The following is a 23,883-nucleotide window of genomic DNA, read 5'->3' as shown; positions in this document are numbered from 1 at the left end:
CATGCCATGGGAAAAATTCAAAAGGAAGGAAATGGGTGCCGCATGAGTTGACTGAAAGACAGATGGAAAATCGAAGAGCCACTTCCGAAATTTTGCTTTTGCGGCATGAAAGAAAGAGTTTCCTGCATTGAATTGTTACTGGCGATGAGAAGTGGATATATTTCGAGAATCCCAAACGCAAAAAATCGTGGCTTTCACTTACTGGCGAAGCGTCAACATCGACGGCACGGCCAAATCGCTTCGGAAAGAAGACAATGCTCTGCGTTTGGTGGGACCAGAAAGGAATCGTATACTATGAGCTGCTGAAACCGGGCGAAACTGTCAATGGGCACTCTACCGACAACAATTGATCAATTTGAACCATGCATTGCTCGAAAAACGGCCAGAATGGGACACGAGACACGAACAAGTGATATTGCAGCACGACAACGCTCCGTGCCATCGCATTTCCATCACCCAAGACATCATAAAAACGCTGAAATGGGATCTGCTACCGCACCTGCCGTATTCGCCAGACCTGGCCCCTTCCGATTATCACTTGTTCCGGTTGATGGCCAAGCCATGGCTTGGCTAGGCAACACTTGGCCAATTTCGAAAAAGTGCAAAATTGGTTGGATGAATGGTTTCAAAGACGCATCGTTTTATCGTCGCGGTATTCATGTATTGCCAGAGAGATGGCAAAAATGTGTAGCTAGCGAGGGACGATACTTTAAATAAACCATTTTTTGTATTTCTCTTGAAATTTTCCATTTTTCATTAATCAAAAAAACCCGGAAACTTAGTTGCGCACCTAGTAAATGAAGATTTCGAACCACAGCTGCGAGAATATCGATTTCATTTCCTTCGTTAGTTACTCCTTCGCTCAACGTACAAAATCTTAGCTCTCACTGCATTTTGTTGACATTCTCCATAAATGAAAATTATATCTAATTGCTCTTCAAACGGATACATCGTGCACGATCGATTGATTCATTGATACTAATGTTATCATGATTATCTCGTTATGTGTATTTGTGGTAAATGAATTCTAAGAGATTCCAATATTGGAATCTCTTAGAGGATTCAAACATAAACATAAACATTGCTATTATATATATTTAATAAGTTCCGAAGTGCTAAGACGTGTGACTGAATCGGCGATAGAAAGACTACAATATTGCCTCGATGCTGACGATCATCACTTTGAGCACCCTCTGTAAACGTAAACGACCTTAATGACCTTGTGTTATAGATCGTTGTATTCGTCTTAGCAGTCGCTATCAGATGGTAGACATAAAAACATAACCAAGCGCCCCGGGGCAGCCAAAATATGGCATCGACTCCAGGGCTTATTTCTATGATTTGCACTGGATAAGGAGGTGGAGGCCGGCATGCATGGACAGCAGATCTTAAAGGATAGCAACCTTTGACTTTGAGAGACCACCAGCTTGTACCACTAGGTACAAGTAACAATGCCTCTCTCTGTAGTCGCCGTGCGCTCGAGATAGCACTAGAGATGTCGCTTCCGAACGACATGTCTTAACGTTATCTAAGGAGGGGAGAGTGTCGTGAGCGTAGAGCGTCAGGTAGCTCAGTGGCCTAGAGCAGTCGCCCGACAAGCGAAAGACCCGGGTTCGATTCCCAGTCTAGCGACTACCACACTCTTGATATTTTTCTCTCTTCGGAACGAAAATAAGATGCAGGTCCCGAACGCACGGCGTCCCGTCGCCACCTAGTACGCCCTCCTTCTTTCATGCATGTTCCATGTTCACCATGAAAGGTTCCATGAAAGAAGCAGGGCGTACTAGGTGGCGATGGGACGCCGTGCGTTCGGGACCTGCATCTTATTTTCGTTCCGAAGAGAGAAAAATATCAAGAGTGTGGTAGTTGCTAGACCGAGAATCGAACCCAGGTCTTTCGCTTGCCGGGCGACTGCTCTAGACCACTGAGCTACCTGACGCTCCACGCTCACGACACTCTCCTCTCCCTAGATAACGTTGAGAGATGTCGTTCGGAAGTGACATCTCTGGTGCTATTTCGAGCGCACGGCGACTACAGAGAGAGGCATTGTTACTTGTACCTAGTGGTACAAGCTGGTGGTCTCTCAAAGTCAAAGGTTGCTATCCTTTAAGATTTGCTGTCCATGCATGCCGGCCTCCACCGTTGCCCCTCCTTATCCGGTGCAAATCATAGAAATAAGCCCTGGGGTCGACGCCAAATTGCGGCCGCCCCCGGGCGCTTGGACACGTTTTTGCAACGCGCCGAAGGGGGATCCACCATGAAAAAAGGAGGGCGTATAAATTCCATTTAAAAAAAACAAAGGTGACCTTCACATCTTGGAAGCAGCTCCACCTACAAAAAGATCGTAACTGCCATTAAAAAATAATTTGAAAATAAATACAAATAATAATTACATACAGGTTGCGTGAAAAGTTCGCAGAGCGAAACTAAAATAAAGAATACCTAATTCTACAAATGATTTTATTCTTCAATGTAGTCTCCATTAACTTCAATACACTTGGCTCAATGGCTCTCCAATAATTTTATTCCATCGCGGAAGTGTGTTTCTGGAAGGTCTGCGAAATATATCTCTACGGCTGCTGTAGCTTCTTCATTCGACAAAAAGTGCTTTCCACGGAGGAATTGTTTCAGGTTTCGGAACAAACAGAAGTCGCTGGGTGCCAAATCTGGCGAATACGGTGGATAATTAAGCAATTTGTACTTCAATTCATTGAATTTAGACATTGACAAAACACTTTTGTGAGTAGGTGCGTTGTCTTGGTGAAAAATGATTTGTTTGTGCTGCAAATCAGATCTTTTCTCACGAATTTTTGCGTCCAATTGATCCAAAAGGTTACAATAATATTCAGAGTTAATTGTTTTACCTTTTTCCAGATAGTCAATTAACAAAATCCCTTTAGCATCCCAAAAAACTGATGCCAAAACCTTTTTTGCCGATCTTTCATGTTTGCTTTGCAGCTGAACATCCAGCTTCAGCCCACTGTAAACGTTCCTGTTTCAATTTAGGATCATGGTGATAGATCCAAGTCTCATCCATAGTTATAAAACGATGCACAAAATCGGTTTTATTCTTCTTAAAACGATCCAAATGACGCTGAGAAATTTGCTTTCGAGCGAGTTTTTGTTGAATTGTTAACATATGCGGCACCACTTTTCCAAACACCTTTTTCATTTGTAATTCTTTATGCAAAATATGCCGTACCCGTTCATCTGAAATGCCTATAGTATGAGTAATTTCACGCGTAGTCACACTTAGATCTTCAGAAACAATAACATGTATTTGCTCAATGATTTCTGGTGTTGGTGCGCTTTTTGGACTGGACGTCCACTGCGTGGATCATCTTCAATGCTTGTACGACCACGTTGAAACTCAAGTGCCCATTTACAAACCATTGTTTTTGAAGGAGCAGATTCCCCTAACACATTTACCATTTCGGAATGAATTTCCATTGCCTTTAAACCTTTTTTAACAAAGAACTAAATCACTGCACGCTGTTTCAAATTTTCAATTGCAAACAAATATACTGACACGTCAACTTCAATTGGCTTGTAAACACAGAAAGAATTGACAGATGGAAATGAAACCTAACCTAGGTTCATGTGAAAAGTGATTCTATATAACCGACTAATTTATAATTTTACCGTTTACTTATAGATGTCGCTCCGCGAACTTTTCACGCAACCTGTATAATTATTTTGACACAATTCATAATAACAAATAATTATTGAAAATAATAGTTATAAATTATAATTAGGTGAAATTGATTTTACATTTCAGCGAATAATTAATCGATAATGAATTAGTAGTGCGTGCGTGCGCACAGGAGCTTTAAAAAAGGAAAATCAATAAGCCACGATTTTGGTCTTTACTGGATTTGATTATAAATTTTCGAAAACTATTTTTTAATATACAAAACATTAATTAAACTGTTTTCAGCTTAAACAAACATTAAATGTGACCATTATTTTGTTTAAACAAAAATTGGTATTTGCGAATATTTTGCGTAGTACTATACAACTCACCTGAGAATCGTGGATATTATAAAATCATTAACATAATGATAAAAAATTATTTTTATATGTAAAAATTGATGACAGTGAAATACATCAGATAGTACATACATACCTACCTGGTCGCAAAACCGTGAAAAATGATTGTCTTTCATTGCACTGAATATATCAAATGCAAAAGATGTGACTTTGATACTCAAGGAAATTATGTGTTATAATTATATATTATAGTCCTCGTCATTGTTTCTGGATGATGTTAAGTGCGGATGATATTAAAGCAAGTTTTACTTGTGCAGAGAAACACAAACATATGCATAAACATAAAATCGAGACAAACGTAATATTTTCTTTTGCCTCTTTCTGGAAATGAGTTGATTCTAAGAGATTCTAAGAGAACAAAAGATCCCGCAGAACATTTTATTCAACTATTCTCAAGTGTCCAATTACTTACCTAAACGGAATGAAAACAGGAAAGAGAAATAAAAAGAGTGTAAAGCGGGGGAAAAGAGAAAAGGAATATGGGTTATATTTCCGACTCTTAAAGCTTGATCCAACTATAATATATTGGGAGTACAAATTATAATAGTTCGGTCCGTTATTTTGTGTTAAAAGATATATTTATTTCAAAACAAAATGAATGAACAGATCAATTAAAGTATTTTCCATCGCTGGCTACTACTTTCTCCCATTTCTCAGGCAATTTTCGAATTCCATCCCGAAAAAATGACTCGTCTTTTGAGGCGATCCAAGTTTGGAGCCAATTTTCGATATCTGCGAAAGAAGTGAACCGGTGACCTGTCAAATCGTCCTGCATCCTTCAGAACAACCAGTAATCAGAAAGAGCAATGTCCGGAGAATACGGCGGGTGCGGTAAAACATGCCATTTGAGCGTTCCCAAATATTTTTTTACGACTTTTGCGACATGAGGCCGAGCGTTGTCATGAAGAACGCCTTTCAACGTCTCTCGGTTTCAGTTCATAAGGCACCCAATTTCCTTGTTTTTGAATAATTTCCATGTCTCTCAATCATACGGAAACGGCTTGTTGAGTCACTCCCAATGATTCTGCAAGCTCCTCTTGCGTTTGACTCTAATCTTCTTCGAGTAATGCCTCTAATTCTTTGTCCTCAAATTTTTTTGGTTGTCCAGAGCGAGGCTTGTCTTCGACGCTGAAATCTCCATCCTTGAAACGTCGAAACCATTCCCTACATGATTTATCAGTCGGAGCAGCGTCACCATAAACTTCAACAAGCATTCGATGGACTTCAACTGCACTTTTCTTCCAATTAAAGCAGAAAATTAAAACCTCCCACAAATGCTGCTTGGTTAGCACAAAATTCGACATTTTCAACACTATAAAAAGCAAGGTTTTTGTATGAAACTCAAAGCGATATAAACTGAATATTATTGGCAGATGTCTAACCTCTCTGAAACCGCCAAAATCGGCAGTCACTATGAACCATTCATAACAGCCGGAGCCATCTTTTGAAAACGGACTGAACTAATTTGTACACCCAATATAATCTAGAATATCAAAGCTATATTTTTTTTGTCATATCTCATAGATTTAGATGAAAGGGGATCATTTTTTACGGTTTTGCAACCAGATATATCTGTCGTATTTCGCTGGTATTATCAATTTTTACGTACAAAAATGTTTTATGTTATAATTTATGATGTTAGTGATTTTCGAATACAATATCCATGATTCTCAGGTGAGTTGTGTGTAGGGATGTAACGATTTCTCAAAATATCGATAACGATATTATCGTCAGAACCATCAGTAACGATAATATCGACAATTTTTAAAAATATCGATATTTATATAAAAAGAAAGTGTATACATATAGGAGTATGCATATAAAAGGTATGCACGAAAAATTTGAAAAGATCTTTCAAAAATTTTTATCTTCATATAATATATTGTTGTATTCTTATTAGAAAATATATAGTGAACCGCCGGTTACATTTGCCGGAAATCACCATATACATGGAGCAGGAGATCTATTACAGTTCAACGATTAAGGTGAAAATTATAAAAGTGAGCGACTTTACTAGACATCAAGCAATTACATAATATATATTAGGTTGTTGCAGATGAAATGGCCATTTTTTAATTTTTAATTTAAATTTTTATTCGACACACTTTATATACATCTCGTCAATCGAAATAGTCTCCCTCCACCTCAATACACTTCTCTCAACGTGATACAAGCGCATCAATGCCTTTCACGTAGAAATTAGAAGAGTGAGATGCAAGAAATTCGTTGAACGCATTTTTCACGTCGCTTTCTGTTTGGAATACCTTTTCACTTAAAAAGTTATCCAGATGCTTAAACAAATGGTAATCAGTTGAAGAAAGGTTAAGAGGATAAGGAGGGTGAGGGAGAACTTCGCATTTGTATTCTTCATGTTTTTACAGTTTTACTGTTCATGTTACAGTTTTTTTTTTTTTGCAATATGCGATCTAGCATTATCATGGAGCAATAACATACCGCGTCTATTTAATAACGCCGACTGTTCAATATGCAGTTTTTTCCATCACAATGTCAATTTCTTGGCAATATTTGTCAGCATTTATAGTTTCACCCTTTTTCAAAAACGAAAAATGCACAATACCCTTGGCAGACCACCATACAGATACCATAACTTTACGTGGATAAAGGTTCGGTTTCGGCATGTGTTTCGGAGCTTGATCAGCATCTAACCACTGGGCAGAACGTCGACGATTGTCATAAAGAACCCACTTTTCATCACACGTTACTATTCAATATTCCTTCATTATTGTGTCGGGAAAGCAAAGATGAGCTGATTTCCATACGGCGAAGCTTGTCTCTCTCAGTCAGTTCATGTGGTACCCATTTGTCAAGCTTTTTCACTTTCCCCATGGCCTTTAGGTGTCGGGAAACAGTGGAATAGTGAACGTTGATGCTGTGTGCAATATCTCGAACTGATAAACGCGAGTTTGCTTCAACCATGTCTTTCAAAACATTGTCATCAATCACTGATGGTGCATGGCCGCGAGGCAAATTGTCGAGATTTGTATCACCAGACTTAAACTTTTCAAACCAACGTCTAATGGTTCGATCATTTACAGAACCTTTCCCAAAAGCAGTGTTTATGTTTCGCGTTGCCTCGGCCGCACTATAACCAAGTTTGTATTCGTACAAGAATATTATCCGCATTTCCTTTCCATGTCGAAGAGACAGCGATATTCAACGATATAAACAATGTGATAAAAGTAAGGTTATGCGTGCGAATTTATGGGGCATATACTTTTCAAATATCATGCATGCAACGACAGCTGCATGAAAAGAGCTGAACTACTCGGCCGGGAAATTTGAATTTTGAAAAACGGCCATTTCATCTGCAACAACCTAATATATTCTAGTGAATTCACTCACTTCTGTAATTTTCATCTCGGTCGTAGAACCGTAATACGCCCCACAGCTGTAACTGAAAAATACGAAAATCAGTAAAATTCATATCGATATGTCGATTTTATCGGAGACAAAAAAATATCGGTAAATATTCGATATTTGTCTCTCGATATATCGATATTTCGATATTATCGATTTATCGTTGCATCCCTAGTTGTGTGGTACTACGAAAAATACAAATACGAATTTCTATATTTAAATAAGATAATGATCGCGTTGAACATATCCGTTTAGGCTAGTGATTTTCAACCGGTGTGCCGTGAGAGGATCTAAGATCTACCGCGAAAATTTTTAAGAATTTTAATTGTCATCTTTTTATTACAAATTATAATAAATTGTTTTGTTTTATTTTTTGGCCGTGATGGTGCATTTTGTTTGTGTTAATAAATAAATAAAAAAAAGTATTCTTTTTTATACTTTTTTTTTTAGGTGTACAAATGAATAATCCAAATTATTTTAAGCAGTTATGAAATCAATTTTAAATTGAATAAATTTTCCCGCTCTTTTGTGATTATGCAATGTTGACATATAGTTATTAAAAAGAACATATAGTTTAACGAAAGGCCCAACATAACCTTCAAAAGTATTCAGTTCAGTACAGTCGAAAATGGCAACAGATAAGGTGCATATCCGACACTGCATTCTTTACGAGTTCCAACAAGAAAAAAATGCTGCAAGAGCATGCGAATCGATTTGTTCCTTTCTCGGTGAAAGTGTTGTATCGTACAATGTGTGCGCATTTTGGTTTAAGCGGTTTAAAAGTAAAAAAAAAGCGGTAATTTCAGTCTAATCGACAAACAACGCCCTGGAGGCCCTCCGAAGTGCGATAATGATGATTTGGAACAACTGCTTGTTGAGAATTCGGCACAAACACAAAAAGAGCTTGCAGAACAGTTGGGAGTAACGCAGCAAACGATTTCCAAACGCCCACATGAGATGGGAAAGATCCAGAAAGAAGGAAAATGGATTCCGCATGAACTCACTGAAACCAACAAAAATCAACGAGTGGCAGCGTGTCTTTCTCTTCTCAATAAGCAGCGTCGGAAGTCTTTCTTATGGAAAATCGTTACGGACGATGAGAAATGGATATTCTATGACAATCCGAAACGCAGAAAGTCATGGGTAAATCCCGGCGAATCATCAAAATCGGTCGCAAAACCCAATCACTTTGAAAAGAAGATTCTTCTCTGCATTTAGTGGGATATCAAGGGCGTGCTTTATTATGAGTTGTTGGAACCGGGCGAAACAGTTACTGCGGACTGCTACCAACGTCAATTTGCTTGAGTCAAGAATTGGAACGAAAACGCCCGTATACTGGCAAAGAAGAACGTCCAGTGAAATTGTTGCATGACAACGACAGATCACACATTGCTTCCAATACAAAAGACACCATAATGAGTCCTGGCTGGGACGTCTTGCAGCACTCGGCCTATTCACCAGACATTGCTCCATCTGATTATCACTTGTTCCGGTCGATGCAACATGCCTTGTCCGATATGCACTTCCAATCAGTGGATGAGATCTGAAAATGGCTTGACTTTATCGTGTCCAAAGACGTAACATTTTTCCGAGATGGAATTCATCAGCTACCTGAAAGATGGCTTAAAGTTATAGAAAGCAACGGCGAATACTTTGATTGAACAATTTAATTTACTTTCTTTTAAAATAAACCTTGAATGTAGCTGAAGAAATTGGATTATTCATTTGTACACCTAATATCATCATCAATTTAAGTGTGCTACGGAAGTTTAACTGTAGGTTCAAGTATGCTGTGACATAAAAATGGTTGAGAAACACTGATTTAGATTAAAAATAGCTTAATTTAGTATTTTGTGTATTAAGAAATAGTTTCTGATAATTTACAATAAAATTTAGAGGAGGCTGAAATCGTGGCTTATCGATTCTCTTCTTTTATATTTGAAATTTTTTATGTATTGGGTCTATGCATAATTCCGTAGCGAAAATCGAATAAATTTCAAACGCAAAATATTTTGCAAAAAAAGCGATTTTAATGAACTAAATATGTTCCATTCTGTTCAATGACTTTCTGCCATCTCTCCACGAGCTTCATTATCCCTCTTTCATAGAAGTCCTGAGATCTTTGGACAAAAAAATCATCCAAGTGGTTTTTGAGGACGTCCAGAAAACTGAAGGTTTTATTATTCAAATTGTTCTGTAGCGGAGCAAGTGATAATCTGAAGGTGCAAGGTTCGGACTATGCGATGGGTGCACCAAAACATCCCACCTAAGCCACAATAACTTTTGCCGGGATCAGAGAAACGTGTAGTCTAGCGTTGTCCTGGTGGAACACAACGTCTTTTCTGTTCGCCAATTCGGGCCGCTTCTGATCGATTGCTCGCTTTAATTTGGTCAGTTATGAGCAGTACTTGGTCGAATCAATCATTTTGTTGGGTGGTAGTAGCTCATAATAGACGATTCCTTTCCAATCCCACCAGATATAGAGCATGACCTTCTTCGGGTGTAATCCAGCCTTTGCGACCGTCTGAGCAGCCTCCCCGTGCTTCGACCATGATCTTTTTCGACTGACATTGTTGTAGACAATCCACTTTTCATCGCCAGTGATCATCCGCTTTAAAAATGGCTCGTTTTGATGGTGTTTGAGCAGCAAATCGCAAGCTGAAATTCGGTCCATTAAATTCTTTTCGCTTAGTTCGTGCGGCACCCAAACATCAACCTTGTTTACCATCCCAAGCTTCCGTAAATGTCTCGAAACAGTTGATTGGTCAATGTTGAGGTTATGTCCGATCTCTGTAGTCGTCAAATGCCGGTCGGAGTCGATTAAAGCCTTGATTTAATCGACATCAGTAGTGACTGGCCGATCAGAGCGAGGAGCATCTTGGAGATCAAAATCTCCGCAACGAAATTTCGCAAACCACTTCCGACACACACTTTCGCTTACGGCATTCTCTCCGTATACGACACATATCTTTTTGTGAGTTTGCGACGCGTTTTTGCCTTTTCGGAAATAAAAAAGCGAAATGCAAATATATGTTTTTTCCTTCCATGTTCAAAATATAATTAAACTTCGTATACGTCACGGATTCCGATAAATACTTTCTTAAAATGTCGGCAAAAATTTCAGCTTTCACTTAATATACGACACTTCATATGTTTGACACATGTGCGAGCGGAAAAACAACTGCGAACGACATCTGTCGGAATTTCGCTATGGAATTATGTATAGACCCAATACTAATTCGCTTCTATACAGAGAAAAAGAGACATCAAAAAATAAAAAAAATTAAGTGCGTACTAACAACATTTTTACTGAAATTTCAATTATTTTATTTAGATAGAATAAACAAATTTTTTTTATAGAAAGTTACAGTTTTAAGAAAATATATTCTTATTTACAATATATCTCAGTGTATAAATACAGCATATAAATTAATATAGGTAAATATGTTATATAATCCACAATAAATATTTATCTATCTAGATATGTCATTCAGTTTACAATAAATATTTATCGAATAAATATTTTTTTACTTTCCAAATGTTGTTTTTTTTTCAATGCAGCTTTTAATTAAAGTCGACTAGATGCATTTCTATTTAAGTTTATTTACTTATATATTATATTATGTGATTTTTAAAATATTAGCGATGAACCACGAGTAACATAATTTCTTCAAAGTTGTATGTCACAGAATATAACTCGTAACGTTTTATTATGATTTATACATGCATCGATGTTATTATGCCATATCAGGTTTCGCTGTTGCTTTAAGATTATTAAATGTGCCGCAAGAGCAGAATCAACTTCGTCTGTAATTATGCCAGTTTTTTGCATATGTCTCGTCAACATAAGATGATAGTAATAATGTACATCGGTTTAACGTTAAGATTATGAGAACTTACGATAATATAATTATAATCATTATTTTACGGTTATGAATTTCTGCGAACACTATTATTAAATTATCTCTTGGAGAGAGAAAAGCTTCTTTCTCTTCTCTATATTTGCTGTGTATATATTATTATGTTTTGTTTGTGTGTATGTTTGTATGTTATTCTTTAACCCTTTAACTGCTGAGATATTAAATGACCAGTATGACTCTTTGCTGAGTTATTTTTACAATTATAAAATATTTTATAATGATAAGAGATGGTACTATATGCCCGCTCAATTCAAATGCTTTTTACAAACTAAATTAAATGGGTATTACACATTGGAAGGCCAAATCGAATAAACTCGATCGTAGCAAGGCCGCTATTTTTTTCCACATTCGAGTTATCTCGACCGTAGCAGTTAAAGGGTTAACAATCAGCTGAGATTTATTTTGAATATCTACGTTTCTTTGCTGTTCTACAAGACTCGCTTTTTGAAAGATGTTTCCTGTTTTATTTAATAACAAAATATTTATCTTTTATCGACCATCAGATCTGCGCAGTTTTCTTCTGAAATGCCCGTCGGGAAATATTAAACCTTTGAAGCACGAATTTTTCTATGCAATAATAAAAAAACTGATTATATATATAGAAGTTTTCTGGGTCGCTGATTACGAATCCGGAGTCAAAATTTTAAAATTCAAAATGGCGGATTCAATATGGCGACTTCAAATGGCTAACTTTGATATGATATGGATATGTATCAAACTCGATATATATATGTTTTTTGATCATAGATGACAAATACAGAGTGGAAATTAAAAAATTTTAAATGACGGATCCAATATGGCGACTTCAAACACTTAACTTTGATATAATATTATGGATTTTAATTTCGGAAATCTGATAAATTCGTGATCAGCGATCCAAAAAACCTCCATGTATCTATTTCTATCGAAATCGAAGGATTTTGAACATTTTTGTCCATCATATCGGATCCGCCATCTTGAATTTCGAAATTCTGACCCCGGATTCGTAATCGGCGACCTCGAAAACCCCAGGGTATCAATTGTCATCCACATAGCTATAATTGTTCTCTCTGACACGAATTTTTTGTACAAAAACACTTTTTTGCATTTAACTATTTATATAAACAATTTCATAAACAATTTATGAGAATTACACATTATAACATACTTAATAACATAATACTCGAATGAAAACCCAAAAAACAGCAAGAAAATCGAGTGTTTTATATCTGAAAAACGTAATAAAATGAAACAAAAAAGGTGGCACTCCAGAGTGCCGCTATGCTTCAAAAGGTTAAAATACCAAGTCCATTATTATTTCATCTGTTGTTCATCTTTTCCTGCCATCTTTTCCTGATATGCAAAATGCGATATTAATAGCGACTTGTTTACGCATATGTCGCGATCGAGCAATCAAGTGATGCTGAACCTGCAACTATATGAATAATGTCGAAAAATCCGCATTATAATCGCGTTACAACGACAGTTCTGTCGGAGATGTTAATTTATAACATGCACTGAACAGATATGAAGATTCATTGTACACAGCTAGTAAAACTGCACGCGTAGTCGTTGCACAAGACCTCGATAATTAATCGTTTATTATCTTATCTTATCTTATCTTATTAAAATGTCAGCATCTTATAGAACAAATTATGTACAGAGACTTGCTCAATTGCTGTAATTTTTAATTACTACATTATTAATTTGAATAAATCGATTAATTGAAAATTGCGACAATTAAGAATTGTCTTATTACTTGTATCGGCTATATACGTGAAAGCAGTGCTAAACGAGTAAGAATGATTGAAATTTAAATTAAATTTAAATTTAAATTAAATAATGCAAATTTCAGTTTCCATAGCGATTATTGGAATCGCTGCCTACAAACTATGCATACATATAAATGTATTACGATTTTTCTCATTATTTTTATTAATAAAGAAATTTATATATATATATATACATATTTATAAATAGTCGATTCAAATTGCAACGTTCTACGAGCCATACCATTAGTTTCCAAATAAACGATTTTATTCATAAACTCACCACACAAATATGTACGTTGCGTGATCAACATCAAAAGAATCTTCTGGATTTATGTCATATATCATTGCGTAATAACAAATTGAAAATTGTTTATTTAAAATTCTGATGGTATTTTGATGTTATTGTCAAATAATGCGGGTGATATTGAAAATGTGAAAAAAGATACATATATATTGATTTAGAAATTTATAAATGCTATAAGATTCTATTTTTTAATTATAACATCTATAAGAAATTATCTTTACTACTATTGTCTATAACACAAATTTGAAGAAGCGAATTTACTACACCTTACATTAGATTTGTCATTTAACTTTGCTTTGAAATAATCTTGTTTTATTCATAAGGATGACAAAAAGGATGATAATACGAGTAGTTCGTGAGGAAAACTGAAAGATCGTGATTCATTTCACACGACAAATGTACGTTGGTGTACTATGCAATCAACATCATTGAAATAATATGTCACACGACTTCTGAGTCATTGGGATTTTTTAATGGAAACTTCTTTACATATAGACTGGTTTTTCTCAGTAATTTTCTCGTATTGAGTGATAGGCCGAACGCGTGTCACGACAGAATATCTACTTTTCCTCTTTCTCTTTATTCTTTTTTTGTTTTACATTTAGTTTTTAAGTCATTCAATGCACGTCATTTTTCTCTGATATCTCGATTACACCCAAAAGAAAAAGTAATTTTAGAAGAAGCAGAATCATCTAAATTTTAGAGGATTTTATTCTTATATATGGTCTCAAGAGGATTCCTCTAAAATTAAAAGAAAAATATTATAAATACATTATTCTTAAAGTCAGAGAAATTATATGTCATATATACAAATCTTATTGATTTTAATATAAATTTTCTCATACATAGATTATTTAGTCTTTTTTTAAAAAGATTATTATTTATTTTTACTGTACTTTATTCTTACTGAATATATGTTCCTTTATAGGGAAAGAAGAGAAGATTATTATGAAACTGTCCGGAAAAAATTCTAAATTCTTTTTTTACTTTCTGCTGAAAAATTAGGAAAAAACATAAATTTGTAATTTTAAATATTCTAAATGGCATTTAATTCTAAATGTAGTGTGCAACGCGATACGATAAATGGATATATACATGAACTTTGTTCATGACGAAATAACCGAGAAAAACAACAAACTGAATAACGATCTCTCTTTTTTTTTCCTTTATTCTAGACGTTGTCCATAAAATAAATGTGGCGACGATCGTCATATGCACAGAGAATATGTCTCTGTGTGAATAGATGGAAGAGAGGAAAAACATTGACAAGCGTTCCTTTTGATATGAGGAAAATTAATTGATATAAAGGAAAATCCTCTCGAAATAAGAGGAAAACAGTTAGAATAATATCTAATAAATTTTAGATTTTATTGCTTTATCGAAAGAGGAATTCTTTCCCTGTAAAAGGCTTCGCTTAGAATATGAAACTATGGGAAAAATCACTTTACAAATAGAATACTTTTTTTTAGGTATAGGTATTCTTAAGTCTTTTCCTTTAGGTCTTCAAGTTGACATCGATGATTAATTTAGATGTCTCTTGTGCCAGAATTTCGTTTGATGCCGCGATTATATGCGGCTTTATAATATTATAAGCACCATTTGAAAATAATTATAATAATTATTCTGAACAACTGTATTATATCGATTTTCTGCGTGGAGAGAATGTTATTGCAAAAATTATTATAAAATTTTGTAACTGAGAGATAAATTAATATTAAGATATTAGAAACAATCGGTGGAATGTGTTATATTGAAAAATCAAAATTTCGAAATTCGAAATTATGGTACCGAAATTATGATACCGGCAATTTATGATACCGAAATCCAAATATCAAGACTATCCAAAAATATAATCTTCCTAGAATATATAATTCTATGAAGGTATTGTTACTCTGAAAACAATGCACACAGATATATTAACATCTACATTTGAGCACATTCTTGCACTTAAATAAATAGATAATAATGCACTCTACTGTATAACGATAATTCTAATATTTCGATAAAATTATATTTTATTGTTGTTTCGGTATTATGATTTTCGATATTATGATCAGAAAATATTCGCACTTTTTAAATTTCAATATATATTTTTTAAATTTCAATATATATATTTTTTTAGATAAAATAAATGTTCACCAACATATCGGCATTCTTCTTTAGTTTATTGTAATTCTATTGTATATATGCGGTTTACATTTTACAGCAATTGAAATTTGTTAAAAAATTTATTATATTTTTAACAAAATAAACTTTACTGACAGTTAATTCTTATATTGTTGGACATATGATAAAAATTTTAAAAATAACTTCAAATAAAGAAAACTATAATATTCTCTCTGTGTATCTATTCTTTCTTCTTTATTTTGATAAGTAGTTTGCTTGTTTGTTAAATAACGAACATCCAGAGATTTCGTTTCTTTGGATGTACTTGCAATGTAGGAGAAAACTCGTCTACACGATTTGGCCTGATTAACAACCTGTATCATACCTTTTATGTCTATAACAATACCACTCACTTTGCATATGATTACCGTAGCAGCCGCGATTTTCCAAAGTTGCAGATTGTAGAAGCAATCTACTTTCCGTACTATGTACACTATTCTCAAGACAGCTGATCCGATGTCTCTGATGTTAAATTTTGCAGAAAATCATTCGTGAAAAAAATGTCTAAATTGGCCGGAAAATTTATAATTATTTGCATTTTAATCACCATTGCACAGTAGATAACGGAGCTGCTATCCTGCCTTAATTGATATCTCGGCATTTCATTGATATTTCGTCTTTCATGCCGTAGATCCCCATATTGTGTATTTGTAAAGTTATAATTTTGTGGAAAATTCATAATAATGAAAGAACGTTATAGATTTACTGAATGTATTCTTTTCTCACCGAGTGTTTCTTTGTTGTCAGTCACGATATTAATGGATCTCTCCGTCTATGAATTATTTACGTGATTAATGCATGATGATAACCGGTGCATGGTCTGTTTTCCTTAATTGTAAAAACCGAACATACATGTAACATTGTGTTTTTCAAAGCAACATATCCGGTAAAAATGTAACGAATATAATTATATAGAATATCTCAAAATTATCGTATCATATTTCATAATAATGTATTCTCTAGAATTTAATTTCAATCTGAAAATGTGAAGACATCGGTATTTTTGAGTTATAATATGGAAAAAACGACTTTTTTGAGAATTAAATTTCAGAAAGTTTAGTGAATAATAAAATAACATTTTTATTCTTAAACAGAAATTTCAGACAAACTGCATTTGAACAGAATTTTAATTAAAAACTTTGTTATGTAATAATCTTTAATTTTGTGTACATAATCAAATATATAATTTGATTTACATACAATGTTAAAGATTGAATAATTATACAATAAACAATGAACGTCAATATCTTTATATTAGAATTTTTAATTACAATTAAATTTTAAAATATACTATTGAAATATACAATAGTTTTTAATAGAATATTCTCTATACTTAAATTATATATTATATACATTTATATATAATAATCATGTAATTGTATATATAAATTAAATAATTATATATAAATATATATGGGCTGTTCAAAAAAGATAATACCGAATTTTAGGAGTACGCAATACTCGTATAAAATAAGAAAAAAAGATTAATAAACAATACTCCAATAATCATTTATTTCTGAGTTATAAAGCATTTTGTGCTATAGTAAATGAAAAATAAATTTAGTCTACGGCAGATGTTTCATGTGCCTTTTATTTATTGTATTTCAACATATAATTCGGTATATTTTCTTATGGAAGAGAATATCGAGCACGTTCAAGTATTTCAGGTTTACTTTCTATTTCTTGACAATAGTTTACAATCTATTACTAATTTATCCAATGTTCTACTGATGTGGCATACATTATACTCTTCAAGTGTTCTCATAAACAAAAATCTAACAGATTTAAATTCAATGAAGAAAATGGTTATGCAACTAGATCGCCATATCCTATCCACTTTTCTTGGAAGCAATCGGTTAAATGTTATATAACAATTATGAGGAGATGAACAAGGTCATCATCATGCATAAATCACATTTGTTGTCTAGAGTTGTAGTAGAGGAATATCTTCTAAAAGTTCGGATGAACATTTTGAAAAAAATTGAAGATATTCTTCTCCTGCCAATTTGTTACGCAAAATGTAAAGTCTGTTTAGTTATGTAATAATTGAATTTGTGTTAATAATAACAGATGGCTATGCCTTGGCAGTAGATAAACTGACACGGAGAATTGAAAATTGTTTACAAACATGCGTACCAAATGTTGACAATATTCATTATTTGCCGATTTTAGAAACTCATGGAAGACAAATATACGAGCAGTTTTGTGTAAATATAACACAAAATATTGTTGCGCGTGTCCATCTCGCGCGTACCAGGTCCACGAAATGAATTAACACAGGATTAGAGGAAAAGAAGAACTCCGCTTTACTTCCAATATGTACAGACTCACGAAAATCCTCTCATCTTAACAATTATAAAAATTATAACGCAAGTAGTGCAGATAATACGCGAATTAGGTGAAGATAATTTACAAGTATAAATTAATGACATTTACATATTAATGGTGTATATACGTGACGTATATACAATTTTTACAAGTAAAATTTATATAAAACTTACCTTTTTAAACAAAAAGGTAAAAAAAAGGCGCCAAGTACAAGCGCAACACGTATTGTGTTATTTTTAGAAATTTTAAACTCAAATTATTTTTTTAAGGCATATATGTGTACATAACATAAGTTTTTACAAGTAAAACTTATAACTATAATAAAACTCTACAACACTATTCTACTGTACAAAAGAAGTGATATATTACAACAGTAGCGCCAATTGAGAAACCTAACATATATATCATATATGATTATTGTATACTTAATATTTTTAGAAATCTCAAATTCTAATTATTTCCTTTTTTAAGATATATATTATGTACATAACATAAGTTTTTACAAATAAAACTTATCAAATTATTTTTCTTTCAAGATATATATGTACATAAGCATTTAAAAGTAAAAATTATATAGTATTATAAAAATTTAACACGTTTATTAATAGTGTCCAATATTTAAAAAAGTATATCTTTTTAAAGGTTATTGTTATTCAAGAAAAACCTAGCTACAAAAAATGTCTATGGCATAAATTCTTACAAGTAAAATTTATCATTATTTATTAGAACACTGAGTTTTATGGTTATTTTACTTGTTATTGTAACAAATTAATTATTATAACAATGCAATAAAAAATATTTAATACAAATAATCTTGGCGCGGCTGCACCAAAAACTATATCGAAGATGTATGTACATAAAAGTCAAATTAGATATCATTGACATTTCGTCGATTATAATAAGAATAACATCTTTGAATAAAAAAATATTAAAATATGTAGAATATATTTACATTCGATATTTATATTCTATAGTGAAGGTTTATAATTTAATATAATACTTTATAAACTTAAATAGAACATTACACCGTATATATATAAAGAGAATTTATAAGTATATTTTATTATAATAAAAATGCTGTCATGTATGTATTAAACAAGTTTTAGTTCGATATAGTTTTTGGTGCAGCCGCGCCAAGATTATTTGTATTAAATATTTTTTATTGCATTGTTATAATAATTAATTTGTTACAATAACAAGTAAAATAACCATATAACTCAGTGTTCTAATAAATAATGATAAATTTTACTTGTAAAAATTTATGCCATAGACATTTTTTGTAGCTAGGTTTTTCTTGAATAACAATAACCTTTAAAAAGATATACTTTTTTAAATATTGCACACTATTAATAAACGTATTAAATTTTTATAATACTATATAATTTTTACTTTTAAATGCTTATGTACATATATATCTTGAAAGAAAAATAATTTGATAAGTTTTATTTGTAAAAACTTATGTTATGTACATAATATATATCTTAAAAAAGGAAATAATTAGAATTTGAGATTTCTAAAAATATTAAGTATACAATAATCATATATAATATATATGTTAGGTTTCTCAATTGGTGCTACTGTTGTAATATATCACTTCTTTTGTACAGTAGAATAGTGTTGTAGAGTTTTATTATAGTTATAAGTTTTACTTGTAAAAACTTATGTTATGTACACATATATGCCTTAAAAAAATAATTTGAGTTCAAAATTTCTAAAAATAACACAATACGTGTTGCGCTTGTACTTGGCGCCTTTTTTTTACCTTTTTGTTTAAAAAGGTAAGTTTTATATAAATTTTACTTGTAAAAATTGTATATACGTCACGTATATACACCATTAATATGTAAATGTCATTAATTTATATTTATAAATTATCTTCACCTAATTCGCGTATTACCTGCACTACTTGCGTTATAATTTTTATAACGATATAATTTTTACTTTTAAAAGTTTATGTACATATATTATAAAAACTAATGTTATGTACATAATATATATCTTAAAAAAGAAAATAATTTGAATTTGAGATTTCTAAAAATATTAAGTTAAGTATACAATAATCATATATATATATATATATATATATATATAATCATATATATATATATCAGGTGTAGTAAAAAGAAATCCATTATTTTTGCATGAAATTGAAAGCTTTAATTAGGCATAGTTAGAATGATCCGATTTAGGTCAAAAATGCGCCGTTTTGTTCGATAACTTGTTGCCATTTTGAAGGTAATTTCATTATGCCTCTCTCATAGAAGCCCTCGTCCCTATTGGCAAAAAATTGAGACAGTCGATTTTCACAAGCCTCTCTTGAAGCGAATTTTTCACCAGCAAAATTGTTCGCCATGGACAGGAACAGATGGTAATCACTTGGTGCCAAGTCTGGACTATAAGGTGGATGCATAAGAACCTCCCAACCAAGCTCCCGGAGCTTCTGGCGAGTCACTATCGATGTGTGTGGCCTGGCGTTGTCCTGATGGAACACAATTCCTCCCTCTCCTATTGGCCAAAACTGGCCGCTTCTGGGCGATTGCTTCCTTCAGACGGTCCAATTGTTGACAGTACAGTTCCGAGTTAAGAGTTTTACCGTAGGGGAGCAGCCCATAGTAGATAATTCCCTGCCAATCCCACCAAACACACAGCAAAACCTTTCCTGGCCGTCAATCCTGGCTTGGCCACCGTTTCCGTCGGCTCACCGCGATTCGACCACGACCGTTTTCGCTTGACGTTGTCGTAAGTGATTCACTTTTCATCACCAGTGATCAACCGCTTCAGAAATGGGTCGATTTTGTTGCGATTCAGCAGCGATTCGCAGATGGAAATTCGGTCCATGAGGTTTTTTTGTGTTAACTCGTGTGGCATCCATACATCGAGCTTCTTTTTGTATCCAGCCTTGGTTCCAAACGGTGTTTTGTGCAATCTTTAGCTCTTGGGCAATCGAAACAGTGCTTACATGACGGTCGGACTCGACAATGTCCATGATTTTATCGATATTTTCGACAATTGGCCTTCCAGTGCGTGGTGCATCTTTGACATCGAAATTACCGGAACGAAATCGACGAAACCAAAATTGCGCGTGATTGGCTGTTACAATATCAGGACCATAAACACTATTTACATTTTCAGCCGCCTGGCTTGCGTTTTCGCCTTTATCGAAGAAAAACTGTAAAATATAGCGTATTTTCTCTTTACTAGTGTCCATCTTTGACGCGCTCAAACAAAACTGAGTCAACTAATCACAAAACTGTCACAAAAGTTTTTTTAGTACGAAATCTCATCTTTCTAACGCCATCTAGTGGAACCCGATCGGACTTATACAACGCGAGATACAGATAATTAAAGCCATCTATTGGAAAGCCATCTATTGGAAAAATAATGGATTTCTTTTTACTACACCTGATATATATATGTTAGGTTTCTCAGTTGGCGCTATTGTTCTAATATATCACTTCTTTTGTACAGTAAAAAAGTGTTGCAGAGTTTTATTATAATTATAAGTTTTACTCGTAATAATAATATACGTGTATATGTATGTTATTATGAATATGTAAACATATATACCAAGAGGCACAAATGCTGGGAAAAGCTAAGCAATTCGAAAATATTGTCGTACATGTGGACGTGGACGCGGACCTTCAATACCTAAAAAATGTTTATGTATGTTTGTACGTATGTATATATACATATGTTTGTACGTATATACGTAAGTATTTACGTACATCTGAATAAGTATTTACATGTGTATGAACATTTGTATGTACATATGTATGTATGTATGTACGTGTGTACGTATGTACATACGTATATACGTACATACGTATATACATACATATGTATGTATATAATATTTACGTATGTATGTACGTATGTACATACGTATATATCTATGTAGATACGTATGTATATAGTATAAGTTTTACTTATAGAAACTTATGTTATGTACACATATATACCTTAAAAAAATAATTTGAATTTGAAATTTTTTAAAATAACACAATACATGTTGTGCTTGTACTTGGCGCTTTTTTTTATTATCTTCATCGTAATTCACAGTAATTGAAAGGCGATCACCCTGGACGACGAGTCAATAAACACCGGTATTGATTTTTCGATGGCATAGCTCATCACATCGTCTGCTTAGCATCAGCTGATCGGCAATCAAATGACGTGCGTCATAACATACCAACGCATACCAACATTCTCACCTTTGTATGCCTCTCTCTTTCATCCCTCTCGCCCGTTCTCTTTCTCGCCTGTTCCCACCCTCCCTCCCTCCCTCTCTCTCTCTCTCTCTCTCTCTCTCTCTCTCTCTCTCTCTCTCTCTCTCTCTCTCTCTCCCTCTCTCTCTCTCTCTCTCTCTGTCTCTCTCTCGCTCTCGCTCTTTCTCCCGTTCTCTCTTCCGTTCTCTCTCCCGTTCTCTCTCCTGTTCTCTCTCCTGTTCTCTCTCCCGTTCTTTCTCCCGTTCTCTCTCCCGTTCTCTCTCCCGTTCTCTCTTCCGTTCTCTCTCCCGTTCTCTCTCCCGTTCTCTCTCCCGTTCTCTCTCCCGTTCTCTCTCCCGTTCTCTCTCCCGTTCTCTCTCCCGTTCTCTCTCTCTCTCGCTCTCGCTCTCTTTCTCTCTGTCACACATTTTCACCTCCTGTATTCTAGCAATATTTTTCTCTCTCTTACTCTCTATCACTTGCTCACTCGCACTCGCTGCTCTTTGCTTCTTCAGCACTCTCGTAGCGCCCCTGGTATCGGGAAAGCAATGTGCACGTTTTGCCCCACTCCTTTGCGTCCGACGTTTCTTACTGAATCGAAATTTTCCATGATTCAGACTTTATCTTAAAATATCTCCACTTAGAGACAACGTACACAAAAAGCACAAGAACACTTTTCTTCCTATTTTTTAAAGATGAATCGATTGGGACTAAAAAACGTCGATCGGTTCAGCCATTGCTGAGATATGAAAATCTCACCTCGTTTCACTCGGAGTTTCGCGTATAATAGGCACGGTGTGCCTCGCGCCGTTCGGGCGCAACTTCGTTGCACTTGAACTTGGCGCGAGGCACTACCGTGCCTCTTGATATTAAGAAGAAACGTCTAAGTCACGTATGCTCGCGGCGACGGCTCGTGACAGACTCTCTGCTGTTGTTTTTCAACAAACTCCCGTCGTCCAGACAAACATCCTTCGACTGTCAAAATCCATATGCCTAAAGTTCGCGGACAACGGACGCTTCCACACTCCTTGTGGCTCGTACACAACACTGCTCCCTCTCTCTACAAATTGTCGTCCCGACAATTCTCCTGAGCAAGGTCATCCTCTTCTTTGACTCCAGAGAATTCCATGGTACTTGTTCTACCCTGAGCTGCTGCTACAGGTTACCGAACTCCATGTTCTCAATCAAAGGGTTCCGAGGAATTTGACTCCTTGTTCCCAGAGCACCACTCTTATCTTCGTCCTCCAGGAAGTAAACCATCTCCAAGGCCTTTCTAAAAACGATCCGTTTCTCTTTTGCTCCCACGTCCGTCTCCTCCTTAGCTCCTCTTCGGACAAGAGGAGGAAGAAGTACCGTGGACCCAACGTTCTTTTATAAAAAAACCCCGAGTCCCTGCCTCGGCATTCGCCCAAAGCCCCACGGAAAAACCACGATCAAAAACCGTGGGGGAAGCAGCCTTCTCTCTTTTCTTTTTCCCGGATGTGGTCTTCCGAAACCGTTCTTCAAAATTAAACCTTAAAGTAAAGAAAATGAACGCAAGATTTTGTTCTAAATAATTTTATCATTAAAAGTTTACAGGTCTCTGGTGTCTTTCCTATTCCTGTCTCTCACTAAAAGAAGCTAACCTATCTGCATGTACTACTTTATTTCTGCTCTTACTCGATTCCCTAATACAATAAACTACTTCATTCAACCGTTTTACTATTTCATAAGGTCCTTCCCAATTACTTTGTAACTTTGGAGCTTTCCCAATTTTTCTTTGTGGATTGAAAAACCAAACT

At 34.4% G+C, this 23,883-nt stretch overlaps 1 protein-coding gene across 1 annotated transcript in view; it reads left to right on the top strand.

Moving 5' to 3' along the window:
- Window positions 1–23,883, top strand: part of brm (ATP-dependent helicase brm) — a 73,666-nt gene that overhangs the window by 19,858 nt on the left and 29,925 nt on the right. The window lies entirely within an intron of this gene.

Source organism: Harpegnathos saltator, unplaced genomic scaffold (assembly GCF_003227715.2).
Source record: "Harpegnathos saltator strain DR-91 unplaced genomic scaffold, Hsal_v8.6 scaffold556, whole genome shotgun sequence".
Taxonomy (NCBI): Eukaryota; Metazoa; Arthropoda; class Insecta; order Hymenoptera; family Formicidae; genus Harpegnathos; species Harpegnathos saltator.
Note: the sequence above shows the minus strand (reverse complement) of the source record. Positions and strands in the feature narration are given on the sequence as shown.